Here is an 18374-nt window from a genome sequence, read left to right as displayed (position 1 = left end):
TCTCATTCTTCTTTTCATCCTTCTTTTCATTCTTCTTCTCATTCTTCTTTTCATTCTTCTTCTTCTTCTTTTCATTGCCCAAAGATTACTTCCTTACCTCCCCACGCTAATCCACCCTGACCAGGTAGTTTTTGTCTCCGGTAGACAAGCACCAGACGCTACTAGAAGAATAATATCCCTCCTCCACAAGCTTGAAACCACCAAACAACCCTCATTACTATTATCTTTAGACGCTGAAAAAGCATTTGATCGAATCCATTGGCTTTTTATGAAACTCACACTCCAAAAATTTGATGTTATCAGCAATACTTGCCCTCTACTCCAAACCCTCTGCTACAGTTTTAACTAATGGTACACTCTCCAAACCCTTCCAAATCTCTAATGGCACTAGACAAGGCTGCCCCCTCTCTCCCATAATCTTCACTCTATTAATTGAACCCTTGGCCTCTAAACTTAGGGATGACCCAATTTCACAGGTATTACGCATTCCAAAATGGATCATAAAATTAGCCTTTTTGCTGATGATATCATCCTAATGGTTACTAATCCCTACAAATCTCTTCAATCGATACGCATGCATCTCCACAACTATTCAGAAGTCTCCTACTACAAGCTCAATGAGCCAAAATCCTCCATCTTAAGCCTATACACCCCTCCTAAGACCCAAATATGCTGAGCAAGCATTTCCCCTTCACTTGGGAACTGCACAGCATTCCATACCTGGGAATAAAGCTTACACCCTCAACTAACCAGTTATATGAAGCTAACTATAAACTTCTACTTGACTCCATTCCACGGGAGCTCAAACAACTACACACATCCACATTATCGACAATGGGTAGAATAGCAACTTTAAAAATGTGCATATTACCTAAAATACTTTACATTTTCCGTACTCTTCCTATTCCAGTTCCTAATACTTTTTTTTCCAAACTCCAAGCGATACTAAATAAATTTATGTGGAACAAAAAAAAAGCCTAGATGCACGACAAATCTACTAATAAGACCTCTCTCCAGAGGAGGAGCAGGCCTTCCTCATTTAAAATCTTACTACAACGCTGTGCTCCTAGACCAGCTCTTCTTTTGGTGGCATCCTACCAGAGATAAATTGTGGACCCACTTAGAAATTCCGCCACATCTCCCACATACTCCTGATAATCTATTATTCCTTCCTCTAAATAGCCAAATTCTTCCATTATCTAAACATCCATGTATAAAAGCCTCTTTACAAGCCTGGTCTGACCTCTTATCCTCTCATTACCCAGACAATGAAACAACAAAAATTTCTACTCCAATTTCTACTTTGCACCTCATCATTCCCTCACTAAACCTAACACAATGGGAAAATCGAGGTATAACCCGTATTCGAGACTTATATACAGATCAAAAGATAAAATCCTTTACTAACCTCCAAGCAACGTTTCACCTCCCTGACAATGAAAAATTCACATACATGAGAATTGCCCACGCCTTACATACAATAGATTTATCTCTAGAACTAATAATTCCTTCCAGGGCACACCTCTTCTTTCAGAGATCACATTACCCCAAGAAGGGAATCTCAACCTTCTACTCAATTATAAATAACATTCAGTTTAATATACATACCACTTCCCTGACTAACTGGGAAAAAATATTCCACCAACCTTTCTCTCCTTACACTTGGTCGAAAACCTTTAATACCACATACAAAGCATCCAAATGTAACTCCCACTGGGAAGCATACATGAAAATCCTACATCAGTGGTATCTAACGCCTGTTAAACTCAATCTCTATTACACACAACATTCGCCCAAGTGCTGGAGACACTGCGGAGAAATAGGAACGATCCTCAATATACTTTGGTCATGTAAATCTCTCACATCGTATTGGAACAAAGTATTTCAACTGATCTCCACCATATCTAAAGTTCCAACGACTCCAAGCCCAGTTATAGCTCTCCTTCATATAGGAATAGAAAATTTTCCTGTGGATTCTCGTACTATCATAATTCACGTACTAGCAATAGCAAAAAACGATATCACTAAATTATGGAAATCCACCACATCCCCCTCGATCTCAACCCTCATTATAGAGCTAAATCTCCATTGTGAGATGGAAAAGAGAACAGCAATCCAAAATTTTTCATACCACAAAATCTGCTTCCAATGGTCTCGGTGGCTTCAAGATCCTAATTGCTCTGTTAAGTGACAACTATAATAATATACCACCATACTGTAGTCATCACATCTGACTGGTGCCCTCCCCCCCCCCTCCTCTCCCTCCCTTCTAGACCTTCTCCCCTATACGGTTTATCACATATTCAACCACACTAAGTTCACAATCCTCTGAGCATACCTCTCAAGTATCCGAGGCCTTGCTACATCATTCCCAGCTAAATAGTGGGAATTCGTTTTCTCTAATATTTACTTGTTTTCTTGATTATATATTTTATTGTGAACATTGCTCGTTCTATATGTGTATACCATGTTGTGATAAATTGTTGAAAACTTTCTTCAATAAAAACTATTTGAATACAAAAGTAAAAAAGAAAAAGCTAAAAACATACATGTGGTTTCCCCACTGGAGTAATATCATAAAACACGAATAACAGGTATATATAAGAGTATCAAAAAATCATAAAATAGAATAGAATAACTATAAAAATGTGTAAATAATTATACAATAGTCCGTAAAAATATTTAAAATAACTAAAAATGTTTGCAATGATGACTAAAAAGGATAACACTATAAATAATAATCTATATAAAAAGAGAGAATGAACAGACTAGGATTCAGCTATCATCTATAAAGTCCTCTTGGGCTAAAAGTACCCATTTCAAATATCCACTTAGACTCCAGTTGAGAGACGGCTCTTTTCTTATTAGTCCCTCTCCAGTGTGTCTTAATAATATGAATACCTACAAGGGTTAGGGAAGATGGATCTCTGTTATGACATATCCTGTAATGCTTGGAGAGCGAATGATCCTTTAATATTATATACATGCTCCCTTAACCTATCTCTCAACCTTCTTGTAGTACATCCAATGTACTTTTTCCGGCACGGGCACTCTAATAGATATACCACAAACCGACTATAACATGAAATAAAGTTCTCAATGTTGTATTCTTTACCCGTAGAGGATGACATGAAGGAATTAACTTTCCTTTTTCTTTGGTTATTACATAAACATATTGCACATTTATTACATTAAAAAAATCCTGTCATTTCAGAGAAAAAAGATGTAATAGGGGGAGGATTAACCACGTTAGGGGCTATTCTATTTCTTAATGCCATTGTTTTCTTGAAAGTGACCTCCGGTTTGTCTGGTAAGGTTTTTGCAAGAAGAGGGTCAGCTTTCAGAATACTAAGCAATATGATAGTGTGACAAGAACACCCCTATCTGAAAAAGAAGGTTTCTAGATGATCCACGCGGAGTAATATGAATTCAAAGGAATTTTAACAATACTTTATTTGATCACATAGATCATAGGGAGGTTAAACATGAGCACGGTGTACATATGAAAAAAATAAAATCATGTTAAAAAACACTTAGCGTCTTCAATTTAGGGTCATCTTAGCCAACAGAGCACCATATAAGGCAGAGTTGTGTAATGATGAAATAGTTATTCTGGGTTTCCGTAGGTTTCCCGCTTTATATTTGAGTGAACCATGTATTCAGTAGCTGTGTTCCCAATATATGTCAGGGACCTCCTGGAATGTAAAAGCTGGAACACAAAAATACATAGTATATGTATAGAAATATGGAAACCAAATCACATCCAAAATTCACCAGGCCTCCCTCCACAGTAGTCAATGGATACTGCTGTTACCTTCTCAATAGTGAAACTATCATACCCGCTTCTCAAGTGTAGAGACTTCCTGGATAGCCACCCCAAATGGAACAAGGTCCACAGTACCAAATGATTCTGAGGATATATATAGAAAAAGATAATAAATGTATAGATCATGGGCATCAGGTGACCCCGAAAACAAAACACACACAAAATGTGGATATATTACCATCAATAAGGATCAAGAAGACTCCTGTCGACTTGAAATAAGATCAGGTCCTTGATGCTTTTTCAAAGATGCATATGGGGGTGAGGAACCAGGTATACACGATGCGTGGATTTCAAACACATATAATGTGTATATAGCATATAGCAGGCCGTAGATACCTGAGTTTAATATACCCAATAAAGGGTTTCCAAAAATTGCTCAATTAGAGAAGGTTATTGCGGTTTTATAAGGATGTGGCTATGTCACAGCAAAAAATACCTGAATAGGATAGCGTATATATATATATATATATATGTAGATTCTCCTCCAAAGAGGATTTCCAAAAAATTCCCCGAGTATACAGGGTAAATTAGGCCCATAAAACATGCCCTATTAACACCATGTAGGCTCTGTAAATCTCAACAGCCGTAAGCTTTAAATAACTTGCCACCGGTGGAAGGTATGTTTCCCTGAGGGATTGCCGTTTGCGAACCGCTGTGATAATAGCCCACTGGTAGTTCTCAGAGGGTCTTGGGCCTACCTAGCAGGGAGCTGTGACACCGCCGTTCCTTCCCGCCTCGTGGGCGCCGCACCCAGTGAAGACGCCGAGCGTAGTGACGTCAATACGTTAAAGCTTTCAGAATACCCCATTATTAAGGATTCTGGTAACCATCTTGTGCTGGATAGTGAAGGTGGTAACGAATGGACATATTTTTGGTTGTCTCTGTTTGGCTTCTCCGTTAAGCAGCTCTTCTCTATCAGTGTTGGCCACTGACTCAAGTATTCGATCAAGTACTGATTCCTCATAGCCTTTTTCCAAAAACCTCTCTTTTAGTATGGAGGCTTTGGTGTAATAAGTATCCAGGTTAGTACAGTTCCTTCTAATCCTCAGGAACTGACCCTTAGGGATATTTGATAACCATGCTGGATGATGACAGCTGTTCATTGGAATATAGCTATTCCAGTCAGTACTTTTAAAGTAAGATTCTGTAACGATTTTACCCCTTCTATTTAATAATGTCAGGTCCAGGAAATTAATTTCAAATGAACTATATTCAAAGCTTAACTTGATGTTCAGGTCATTGTTTAAAGTGCCAAAAAAATTTAAAAGTGCCTGTTCATCTCCTTGCCATAATAAAAAAAATATTGTCAATGTAGCGTCTGTAAAAAGAGAGCTCATACCAGTCTCTGGCATAAATAATATCTTCCTCCCACCTGGCCATAAGTAGATTGGCCAGGCTGGGAGTGAATTTGGCCCCCATATCTACTCCTTTGATGTGTAGATAACATTTATTGTCAAACCAAAAATAATTTTTCATCATTGCAAACGCTAAAAGTTGTAGAATAAAATTCTTCTGTATAATAGGCATACCCATAAAACCATCAAGATTCCTTTCTTTTTTACTTATAATATGTTCTTGATATCCTCTATTGATAATAGTTTTTAAAGATTTTCTATACGATATCATCGGATCTTTTTGCAAGGGGAGGTATGTACTGGTATCATCTAGTATATTATACACCTCAGACATGTAGTCAACTTTATTTAGAACAACTACACCCTCTCCCTTATCCGCCGGTCGTTTTACCAAATCTTTTTTATCCAAAAGAGATTTTATAGCTTTGTTTAGACGTTGATGATCATACGAATGTTTCACTTTTATTGCTTATAAATCCTTTAACACCATTTCTTTAAAAACATTCACATGTGAGTGTGATTGTTGGGGAGGATTGAATAGAGAAGCATTTCTGAGATTCAAATTCAGTATGTCATTAGAGGAGGTACTGTATGTAGTGGGATTATTTATAAAATACCTCTTGAGGGAAATCTGCTTTACAAATTTGTGGACATCAATGTATGTCTGAAATGTATTCAATCTTGCTTTAGGGGCAAATTTAAGCCCCTTGTCCAACAAATTCAGTGTCAGGGCAGGGCTGTGGAACGGACAGGTAGGCCTAGTGGCAGGGTAACGCACTGGCTGACGACAACCACCACCAACAGACTGAAGTCCCTCAGGGCGCGGAGTCTAAGTCCCAGGCTGCCCTTCACCAGGGCCCATGATGGTGGGGATGGACTTGACGCAACCAGGGACCAGGTCGCGGCCCCCGAGACACCCCAGCTGCGGTAATGGCCGCCGCCAATGGCGTGTAGCTGGTGAGAATGACAATAGCGTAGTCAGGCAAGCCGGGTCAATAACAACGGGACAAAACAGTACAGAACAGTAGACAGAGAATCACAGGTCACGGGCCGGGTTCAGCAACGGAAGGTCAGATCAAAGGGAAACACAGAGAATGGTCTTAGTCACAAGCCGAGTCAGAATACCAGAAGAGTCACAAGCGTATACACAGAGCTGTAGCAAGACCAAGACACAAGTGCAAAGAGCATGTGCAGATCCCAGGCTTATATGTACTCAGCCACACCCCTCTGGGGGATGGACCTCAGAGACCTGAAGGCATAAAAGATTCCCATCATGCTCAGCAGAAATCCAAGATGGATGCTAGCACATGGAGTAACATAACCTCTGGGAAAAGGTAGGACCTTGACATTCAGCTCCTGTGTTGACAGTTCAGTTTTGCTAAGGTTAAAAATACCTTTCCCAACTATATGCGCCTTTTTTTCAGATCTATTATTGATCCTCTTCCCTCCTCTCTTTCCTCTGCCATGGCACCTCTTTTCTTTGGTCTGCCTTCCCCTAAAAAATGATTGGATGGTGTATGTTGCCCATTTGATTGCTCCTCCTGTTGATGATCAAATCTCACGGTGGGTGGGGGAGCATTCCTATTGTTTCTAAAATATTGAGGGGGGGGGGGTTTATATTGGTGGCCCATGTGATATTCAGAGGACCAATCAAAGTCACGTGAACCGATGTTTTCATCTGTCATATGATGCAGGGGGCCAAATCTATTCTTAACAGGCACATTATACTCATTCTCATTAACAACTGGTCTTCCAGGTGATCTGAAAGAACCATTTGATCTATAGGTATGCGAAAGACCTTTATTCCATTTCCGGAATGAATCAGGAGGTCTGTAGGGTTGGGGAGGAGCACTATTGGTAGGGGCCACTTGGGATTCCTCTTTATTCAATTGCCATTTGAACACACAGTGTTCCTGGTAATCCTTGCGTACTTCTTTCGTTTTTTAATTTTTTGCTCCTTTTCAACCCCTTCTAAATACAATTTTAGTCTCTGACTCCAATTTATAGTCATTTTGATCTCTAAAGGGATTAAGTTTCTTCCGTTCTTTGTTAATCTCTGTGTCAAGATAGACCAATTTCCTCTTTCTCTGTAATATCAGGAATTTTAACAAATCAACTCCCGCATTGTTAAAAAATTGATGCCATTCCGCCGCGCTATTTATATCATCCATTTCCGGAGACACATTCCAACGTAGAGAGAGGGTGTCAGAGATGCAGGTGTGACCAGAAGTGTGTGGACTGACACAGGGAAACGCAAGCTTCAGATATGGTATAAATAAGACGCTTTATTAAAGACTAACAATACAAACATAAACGCAGTGCACCAAACCCCAAGCTAACACAAATACATACAACAAGGTGAAACAAACCCAAACCTAAACTGATACAGATACCCAGGTACATACACATGTAAAGCACAACGTAGTTAGACTGGCCGGGTCGATAACTATCGGGCAGGTAGGTACAGGAGGAGCAGGCGGAGAGAATGGTCAGGGTCACAAGCCAGGGATCAAAACAGGAGAAGTCAGCAGAGGTCAGGATCAGGCAGGGTTGGCAACAAGTCAGGCAGGAACAGGAACAGGAACAGAAGCAGAAACAGGAACAGGAACGCAGGTTACAAGATACAGGGGCCCATGGAAAAACACACACCAAGGCACAGACTACAGGTCTGGCCATCCCTTAAATACACCTGCAATCAGCCCCAGGTGATGGCTAATTGCAGAAGTGAACCTTCTGGTTGTTGAGAGCACCCGCTGGCCAGCCCTGGTACTGCAGCCCACACGGCAGGTGAGTCCCACCACCTGTGGTGAATCCATTCCTGAGCTTGTTGTGGAAGGTGGTGTGCAGGCTGTGCTCTGAGCTTCCAGAGGCCTTTGTTGGAACCGGGGACTGGATTCCTCTCCCTGCCCAGGAAGGATGAGTGTTCCTGGGCAGGATCCTGGTGGCGGGGGCCCCCCCAAGGGCCCTAGTACCGGCCCCACGAAAACACCAGTGGAGGACCTGGGAATGGGCCCTAGGCCAGGGGAGAAATACAGTGCATACAGAGAGCGCACTGTGGCCCATATCAACCACTTGAACAAGGAGGAGAAAAAGCTAAGTGGGTTGAGACTGGAGTTGAAGAAATTCAGAGCTTCGTATGACCGGGTCTGATCCTCCAAGCGCCATACCATGAAGCCTCAGTTGGAGATCTTGGAACAGCATGTCAGCGAGCAGGTCAAGATGGTTGCTGCACTAAAAGCGGCCAGTGGAATCCTGCGGGAAAGACATACTAATGAAGACAGGTTTAGATCTGCAAGGAGCAAGCTTGTGGCAGAGGCCCGTGGTCATGCTGAGGAGGAGTCATCTCTGGAGGAGTTTTCTGATGCACCAGCAGGTGAGGGAGCCTGCCGGGTGGAGGCTGATCCGGCCAGCCCCCCCATGCATGCTGAGGAAGTATTACCTGCAGTAAAGGTTGTGGGGTCTGGCTACATCCCCCCCCAGCAGCAGCAGCAGCCCCTGGACTGGGGGTCTCAAGTGGAGGTGGCTGAGAGAGCTGGAACTATGCATTTTATTAAAGAAATGGAGTCCCCTTTACATGTAAAGCAGTTTGCTTTTACATCTGAGGAATCGGAGGATGAGGATGACAGGTGTAAGAAGCCAGCTAAGCCCAGAGAGAAAGAAAGAGCGGTGTTTGTCAGCTTGGAAAGTATCCCCAGCAAGTTGGTGACGTCTGCAGCAGCAGGAGTGAAAGTGTCAGAGGTGTTGGGAGTGAACCCATCCAGCAGTGAAGTGGTGGCTGAATCCAGTGATCTAAGTGTTGGAGATGCTAAGGAGAGCAGGGTGTCCCTGCCCAGGGATGTCAGCATGCAGTCTGGAGGTGTGAAGGAGAGCAGGGCGTCCCTGCCCAGCAGCGGGGGTGTGCCTGCAAGTCGGGGTCGTCATGGCATGGAGGAAGACAAGCTCAGATTCCCTGTGGCTTAGAAGATCATGGAGTGTCCCCGCCCACTGGCAGTACAATGCTGGCTCTGGGTCTCTGTGATGCAGCACGGGGAGGACTGTCCCTGCCCAGTGGCGAGTCATGTCCTGGTCTTTGTGATGGGATGAAGAGTGGAGTGGCCCCACCCATAGGTGGAACTGAATCTGTGCTCAGAGACCAGCGTGTCTGTAACGCTGGAGGACTGGCTAAAGCCATGAGTCTGCAGGGGGGTAAGAGTTTGGTGGGGGGGAAGGAGGAGGAGATGATATGTGATGCACCAGGTGGGGAGAGTGTAAAGTCTGTGATCTCTAGTTCTGCTCTTACAGTTCCTGGGTCTGTCCTTGTTCCATCTGCTTCTCCCATCCCTGCTGCCTGTAAGGCAGTCCCTGCTCCTGTCATCCATGCTGGCTCTGGGCCAGTCCCTGCTCCCTCTGCTCATCCCATCCGTGCTGTTCAGGGGTCCATCCCCACTCCCTCTGCTCATCCCATCCCTGCTCCCTCTGCTCATCCCATCCCTGCTGTTCAGGGGTCCATCTCTGCTCCCCCTGGATCCATCCCAGCTGCGGGCTCTGTCAGTTATTCTGCAGCGGTCAGGGGAGGCCAGGGGGTGAGAGGAGTGTTAGAGTCCCGGGTTGGGGGTTCCCCTTCTTTGGTGGCACGGCGTAACGTGGTCCAGTTACGGTGGACGGGTGAGGGTGCCCCCCCAAATAGGAGGGAGGTGATAGAATTATAGAAATGGGCTTCAGGGCTAGTGAGATCTTTGCCTTTATTGCTCCTTTGGGTGCAGGTGAATACGATGTATCTTTTGTGAGGGCTGATGGCCTGGATTTATTCTGGCAAAGGTATGATGATAGGTGGAAGGGGTCTCCCAGGTGGGCGGGTTTAACCCCGAGGGTCATCTCTCGTCAGCCTTTGGTAAAAAATGTGACCATTCTGGTGAGGAATGAGTCCATCCCAGCAGCGGACATTATGGTTTGGCTAGGCTGCTATGGAGATGTGTTGAGCCCATTAAGGAAGATACTAGATGACAGGGGAATTTGGACAGGTGGCTGGACGGCTATGATGAGGTTGAAGGTCACTGATAACGTGATCAAACACCTCCCCTCCTCCGCTTTCCTTGGGAAAGACAGACTTATCATTTTTTATGCAGGTCAACCTAAGTTATGTCATTGGTGTGGGAGCAAGCAGCATTTTGCGTCAGGATGTGCAGTCCTGAAGTGCTTATTGTGCCAGGGGATTGAGCATCTGGCTAAGGACTGCAACGAAATCATGTGCAACCTGTGCCTTAGGCTAGGCCACTCATATAGTCGTTGCCCTGAGGCACTCCATAACCAGCCGGAGGTAATAGATGAACTGTTGAGGTTGGAAGCGGAAGAGCTTAAAGAGGCCTCCAAGGCTCGGGACGGTGCGGTGGCTGTAGCCGCTGCATCGGCGGAGGGATCATCTGTTGTTCCTGATGTTGCTTCCCCTGTGTCTGCCTCTTCCCCCAAGGTTGGGTCTGTTTCTGTGAGTGTGTCTTCCCCTGCCCAAGTGTTGTCTGTGTCTCCCTCTATCCCTGTTCCTCCAGTTAGGAGGAAAAAAATTGGTGAGGCGGCTAAAGGTGCTGGGCTTGTTGGGCAGGGTGTGCCCCCCTCTCCGGTTCTTCTTCCGCGGCGGCGCCGCAATGTCCCGGGGGTGGCGGTGGAGGAGTCAAGAGGTGGGAGGGAGGCCTCAAACCCAGATGGGGGAACCCCGGTGGAGAAAGGGGGGGGTGAAGAGTGGTCTGTAGTGGGAAAGGGTGGGAGAAATAGGACAGTAATTTCCCCCGCCACATCCCTTTCATCTCTGGAGGTGGATGATCTACCTTTAGAAAATAGGTTTGGGACTCTGTCTGGGGATGGGGAAGAGTTAGGGGACTCCCCTGCCCCGATGGAGGAGGAGGCTTCTGGTGTGTCCCTGAAAAGGACCAGGCCCTCAGCTAAGAAGGGGGAAAAAAAGGCTAAGAAACGCCTCTCTCAATTACCTTAATGGCAGTTCCCGCTCCGATAAATGTGGCAACCATTAATGTTGCCAGCATAAAGTCTGTGAGTGCTAGAAGTGCGGCCTTATTTTTGCTCAGTGGTGTTTGTGCTGACATTTTGTTTTTGCAGGAGACCCGGCTTGAGTGCCTTGCCGAAATCCACCTGGCAAAGAGGGAGTGGAGGTGTGGTCCCTCCTTCTGGTCTCTTGCGGCCGAGCCTTACAGCGGAGTTGCGGTGCTTTTTACCGGCATGGTAACGTGTCGGCGGGTCATTAAAGTGGAGGTCGGAAGATGCATGGTCTTGGACGTCCTTGTGAAGGGGCAGGAGCTGAGGCTCATTAATGTTTATGGCCCGCAGTCAAAGTGGGACAGGAAATGCCTCTTTACAAGGATTAAGCCTTTCCTTTTTACATCACGGCAGGTTGTCTTTGGAGGTGATTTCAACACCGTTACTAGGCCCAAAGACAGGAAAGGCTCCAATGACAGGCTGGGATATGACAGCGTTTTTCTAAATGCGATAGTCAGGGAAGCAGGTCTGGAGGATGCCTTAATTAAGTGCAGCCCGGACAGCACGGGGTTCACATTTAGGCGAGGTAGAAGTGAGAGTAGAATAGACAGGTTTTTTTTAAAGGGGGACTCCGCTTTCTCGGCACCTGTGTGTCAGGCAGTGGAATTCTCTGACCACCTTTTGCTAACTGTGTCTTTGAATGTTGCAGATACTCCACTGAAGGGGAGGGGTGTCTGGAGATTGAATTCGTCCCTGCTGGACGATGAGGAGGTGAGACGATCCTTCAAGGACTTTTTCCAGGCTCAGGAGACCATCCTGGATTTCTGTGACAATAAGTCAGAATGGTGGGAGCTTACCAAGGTGTGGATTGGCAGGTTTTTCAAGGCCCTAGGTAAGAGGAAACAATTTGATAAATATGTTACCTACCAACGGTTGAGGAGGAAACTCGATCGCCTTGTCTCTGAGGGTGGAGATTCTGGGGCAATCTCAGAGGTTAAAATTCTCCTCAGAAAATATCAATATGATCGGCATGCCTCCTTGGTTCTGGAGAGGGACTATGGGAAATACCATTCACCCAACTCTTATCAGAATTGCAAGCAAGGTATAGCGGTTAAGATGATCACTGGTCTGAGAGACAGTACGGGTTCCCTGACAAAATCCAGGGCAGGAATCCTGGAGGTCTCGAGGGCTTTTTTTAAGGATCTTTTGGGGGAGAAGCACCTCGACCAGGCAAGGATGTTGAGTTTCTTGGAGTCTACGCTAGGTCTAGAAAATAATGTTCTGCCCGCGAATTTGACAGGTGAGATTACAGCTGCTGAGGTTGCCAAAGCCATAGATAGTCTGGCCATCAAGAAGACGCCTGGGCCGGATGGTTTGACAGCTGAATTTTTTAAGATCTTCAAGTCCAGCTCAGCACCCCGTCTCGCGGAGGTCTTTAATAGCTCTCTTGATGAGGGCTCACTCCCTCCCTCCATGAGAGTTTCGGCTGTAATCTTGCTGTCAAAGGGTAAGGACCCTTCGGCGATTGAGAATTGGCGCCCCATCAGCCTTCTTAACGTCGATAGAAAGATTTTGGCCAAGATTCTTTTCTGGCGCTTGTCGTCAGTGGCAGACAAGTTGCTTTCACAACATCAGCACTGTTCGGTCCAGGGCAGAACTACGTTCTCAGCGGTGTTAGCTGTCCGGGAGGTTCTGGAGCGTTGCAGGGCTGATGGCAGTGGGAAGTATTTGCTGGCGCTGGATCAGGCTAAGGCCTTTGATCGGGTGGACCACGAGTACCTCTGGCATCTCCTTGACCGGTATGGCCTGGAAGGGAGGTTCATTGGATGGCTAAAGACATTGTACAAAGGGGCAGAGAGCTTCATGCTGGTTAATGGTTGGGTTGGGCAGCCTTTCAGGGTAGGCTCAGGGGTGCGCCAGGGGTTTCCGCTGAGCCCCTTGCTTTATGCTTTTGCCATCGACCCCTTCATCAGGAGGCTAGATGGCGGGGTTTTGGCTGGGGTGCTGGTGGGCACAACTGGTGAGCCGCCTTTGAAGGTTGTAGCCTATGCTGATGATGTGTCTGTTTTTATCTCTGGGGCTGAGGAGGCGCAGGTGGTGGTTTCAGAGATGGAGCAGTATGTGGAGGTATCAGGCTCCAAGATTAATCGTGACAAGTGTGAAGTTTTCTGGATGGGTAGGGATGGTGAGAACTTCTCACTTCCGGAAGCCTTCCCAGTGCCCCAGTCGAAGATCAAAGTGTTAGGCATCACTTTTGGCCCTGATGATTATGGTAAAGCAAACTGGGAATCCAGGTTGTCTGATGCCGAGGTCACGGTGAGATGCTGGAAGGGGTGGCGGCTCTCCTTAAGGGAAAGGGTCGACCTGATTAAGATTTACTTGATTCCGGTCTTTTGTACGTCAGTTATGTCTGTCTCTTGTCAGAGTCTCTCTACACAAGGGTCTACAGCTGTTTTTTCCAGCTATTATGGGGAAACAGGCTGAACCTCGTGAAGCAGAATGTGACCTATCGACCCAGGCGGGAGGGTGGCTTAGGAATGGTCAACCCGATCGTTTTCTTCTCTGTAATGTTCATTAAACATAATTTTGGTAACATGCTGAAAGAGAGGCCGCCTGCATGGGTAGGTTTATTTCTGATGTGGTTTAGACCTTTTCTGAACTGTTGGGAGAGTGGCGGGCCAGTGAAAAGCCTGAGAGTCAAGCACGGTAAGCTCCCGGTTTATGTTGCCCCGAGCTTGAAAATTCTTAGGCGGTGGTGTGTGACAGCGGAGGAGGTCAGATCGCTTCCTGGGAGATCTCTCAGGGAGAGGGTCGTGGCCACCGTTTTTCATGCACCTCTGGCCTTGAAGGATTGCCCAGGCCATAGTTTGCGGGAGGGTTTAAGATTGATAAACATGGAAAGGATTCCCTTGAAATTTAGGGACCAGGCCTGGCTTGCGTTCCATGGCAGGCTATATGTGAGGGGGAACTTGAAGTTCCGTTCTCTGGATGACCGCGGTTGTCCGAGGGCGGAGTGTGGGGGTGAAGTGGAATCTATGGACCATTTCTTGCTTCAGTGCCCCTTCAATATAGAGGTGTACAAAGAGGTGGGGAGGGCTCTAGACATCCCGTTCCTGCACCGCATGTCTTATGCGGAGTGGGTATATGGGGCTTTTGAAGGACGTGTGGGGTTTGATTTTGACACTCTTTTTTTAGTTAGTCTAGTGGTCCGATATTTCACCTGGAACGCACGGTGTCAAGTCTCCCTTCGGCAGAAAGTCCTTCCTGTTCTGGTGGTGGTGAATGACATTCTTGGTGAGGTTGGGAAAATTCGGGGTCTTGAGAAAGACAGGCTGCGGCGAAGGGCCTGGATAGAGGCGTGGAGGAATATCAGGTCTGTAGTCGCAGTCTGTTGATCTCTGGGTGTGGATTCTGTTCTTTCTTTCTTCCTGTGTGTTTTACTCCCCTAGATTTGTGAAGAAGAATTTGTGCATCCGAAGATCTATGTTTCTTAGCCTTGGATTTATGTATTGTTACTGTTATAGTGTTATAGGTAGCGCCTGAAAGGCGCCAATATAGCTATTTAATATAAAGCCATAAAGGCCTTTTTTTTGTTTTGAAATTTGTGTTTGCATTCCCTTTTATGATATGTTTTCTTTCATGGTGAAGTAACCTTGTGTAATTGTATTTAAGGCCGGATGTGTGGCCATGTGTTTATTTATTTATTTGTACTTTTATAAGAAAATGTATGCTGGTTGCAAGATTTTTTACAATAAAAAATCTCCCACCACTATTGGCAAGTCCATTCCTGACAGTACCCCCCCCCCCTCAAGGAGCGGCCTCAGGATGCTCCAAACAGTCCTAGCTGGGCAAAATGTTCCACCGCCCGGGTCCGGAGGCACTTCGGGCTGGACACCGGACGGAGGCACTTCGGGCTGGGCACCGGACGGAAGCACTTCGGGCTGGACACCGGACGGAGGCACTTCGGGCTGGGCACCGGACGGAGGCACTTCGGGCTGGGCACCGAACGGAGGCATTTCGGGCTGGGCACCGAACGGAGGCACTTCGGGCTGGGCACCGGACGGAGGCACTTCGAGCTGGGCACCGGACGGAGGCACTTCGAGCTGGGCACCGGACGGAGGCACTTCGAGCTGGGCACCGGACGGAGGCACTTCGAGCTGGGCACCGGACGGAGGCACTTCGAGCTGGGCACCGGACGGAGGCACTTCGAGCTGGGCACCGGACGGAGGCACTTCGAGCTGGGCACCGGACGGAGGCACTTCGGGCTGGGCACCGGACGGAGGCACTTCGGGCTGGGCACCGGACGGAGGCACTTCGGGCTGGCCACCGGGCGGAGGCACTTCGGGCTGGCCACCGGGCGGAGGCACTTCGGGCTGGCCACCGGGCGGAGGCACTTCGGGCTGGCCACCGGACGGAGGCACTTCGGGCTGGGCACCAGATCACCAGGCGGAGCAGCGGGCACCGGGCCACCAGGCAGGGCAGCGGGCACCGGGCCACCAGGCAGGGCAGCGGGCACCGGGCCACCAGGCAGGGCAGCAGGCACCGGGCCACCAGGCAGGGCAGCAGGCACCGGGCCACCAGGCACAACAGCGGGCACCGGGTCATCAGACATTGGATCGTCTTGCTCGACCGCGGGCACCAGGTCATCTGGCTCAACAGCGGGCATCGAGTCACCAGGCACGACAGCCGGCATCGGGTCACCAGGCATCAGGTCACCTGGCTCGACAGCGGGCACCGAGTCATCTGGCAAGGCAGTGGGCACTGAGTCACCAGGTGTGACAGCTGGCTCTGAGTCAACTGGCACGACAGCGGGCATCGGGTCACCAGGTATGACAGCGGGCACTGGGTCATCAGGCATTCGATCGTCTGGCTCGACAGCAGGCATCGAGTCATCAGGCATGACAGCGGGCATCGGGTCACCAGGCATGACAGTGGGCACTGGGTCATCAGGCATTCGATCGTCTGGCAAGACTGCGGGCACCGAGTCACCTGGCAAGACCGCGGGCTCCAAGTCATCTGGCCAGACCGCGGGCCCCGAGTCACCAGGCACAACAGCGGGCTCTGAGTCAACCGGCCCGACAGCTGGCACTGGGTCATCAGGCATTCGATCGTCTGGCTCGACAGCGGGCATCGAGTCATCAGGCATGACAGCGGGCATCGGGTCACCAGGCATGACAGTGGGCACTGGGTCATCAGGCATTCGATCGTCTGGCAAGACTGCGGGCACGAGTCACCTGGCAAGACCGCGGGCTCCAAGTCATCTGGCCAGACCGCGGGCCCCGAGTCACCAGGCACAACAGCGGGCTCTGAGTCAACCGGCCCGACAGCGGGCTCTGAGTCAACTGGCGGAGCAGCGGGCACCGAGTCGTCTGGCAAGACTGCGGGCACCGAGTCAACTGGCGGAACAGCGGGCACCGAGTCGTCTGGCAAGACTGCGGGCACCGAGTCGTCTGGCAAGACTGCGGGCACCGAGTCGTCTGGCAAGACTGCGGGCACCGAGTCGTCTGGCAAGACTGCGGGCACCGAGTCGTCTGGCAAGACTGCGGGCACCGAGTCAACTGGTGGAACAGTGGGCACCGAGTCGCCTGGCAAGACTGCGGGCACCGAGTCGCCTGGCAAGACTGCGGGCACCGAGTCGCCTGGCAAGACTGCGGGCACCGAGTCGCCTGGCAAGACTGCGGGCACCGAGTCGCCTGGCAAGACTGCGGGCACCGAGTCGTCTGGCAAGACTGCGGGCACCGAGTCAACTGGCGGAGCAGCGGGCACCAAGTCATCTGGCATAATAGGATCATCAGGCTGGATCAGTTCATCAGGATGGGTAGAAACATCATGCTGGGTAGAGACATCAGGCTGAATGGAGACATCAGGCTGAATAGAGACATCATGCTGCGTAGAGGCATCAGGCTGGGTAAAGACATCAGGCTGGGTAGAGACATCAGGCTGAATTGTGGGTGCCGAGGCACCAGGCTGCACCACGGAAGGCAGGTTCTCAGATGGGAGGCTGACCGGTTTGGATACTGGCAGGATGGTATTGGTTGGAAAGAACTTTCCCCTTTTCCTGGTTTTAGTTACCGGAGCACTGTAAGTAAGCGCAGGTTTGTAAACGGATGGAGCAGCTGGAGACAGAGAAGAGCTGGAGGATGGAACAGAGGAGGGAGCAGTTGCTACAGAGGACTTCTTTACAGGGTTGAACAAAGGATAGGTGCAGCGAATGGGAGCAGGGGACTGGTATGTGGTAGTTAGCAGAGTATACTGGGCCATCACTGGGGGTGCTGTCGGGGATGCAGGAAGAGTGCCTTGAGCAGAGGAATGATGTTGCAAGCCAACTGAGGCTGGGTGTAACAAATCTGTCCATGTCTGCAGTACTGGTTTAACAAAACTCAGCTTACACCTAGCCTGTCTGATGAAAGACTGCACTGCGTTTATGCAATCCATAAGCACATGTGATGGACATGTTGCATAGTGCTCATGGAAACAATCTGGATCATCCTCCAACAACCATACCAGTGATTCCACTTGATCCACACTAAATGGGGGAAAAAAGTCATCCCTGCTTTCAGGGGTACAGGACCGGGCCAACTTTAGCACAAACCTGGATCAATGGCTGCACCTCAGAAAACTCTGTGCCCTGATCAACTAGACAATGAGCGATCCTTATACACTCTAGCAGTTGATCCCAGGTATACTGCTTAAGAGTCTGATAAGCATAGTCTTTGTCATCAAACACTAGCAAAGATAAATACACCATCTCATCAAGATCCATCCTTCCCAGCAACAATAAGCCAAGATGGCCTCCCTGTGCAGCCACTTCTGGTCAGGTTTTTGGCCTTGCTGTATTGTCAGAGATGCAGGTGTGACCAGAAGTGTGTGGACTGACACAGGGAAACGCAAGCTTCAGATATGGTATAAATAAGACGCTTTATTAAAGACTAACAATACAAACATAAACGCAGTGCACCAAACCCCAAGCTAACACAAATACATACAACAAGGTGAAACAAACCCAAACCTAAACTGATACAGATACCCAGGTACATACACATGTAGAGCACAACGTAGTTAGGCAGGCCGGGTCGATAACTATCGGGCAGGTAGGTACAGGAGGAGCAGGCGGAGAGAATGGTCAGGGTCACAAGCCAGGGATCAAAACAGGAGAAGTCAGCAGAGGTCAGGATCAGGCAGGGTCAGCAACAAGTCAGGCAGGAACAGGAACAGAAGCAGAAACAGGAACG

Source organism: Staurois parvus, unplaced genomic scaffold (assembly GCF_062004578.1).
Source record: "Staurois parvus isolate SC_StPar_1 unplaced genomic scaffold, SC_StPar_1.0 ptg000217l, whole genome shotgun sequence".
Classification (NCBI taxonomy): domain Eukaryota; kingdom Metazoa; phylum Chordata; class Amphibia; order Anura; family Ranidae; genus Staurois; species Staurois parvus.
The sequence above is the reverse complement of the archived record's forward strand: the minus strand, read 5'-3'. Positions refer to the sequence as shown.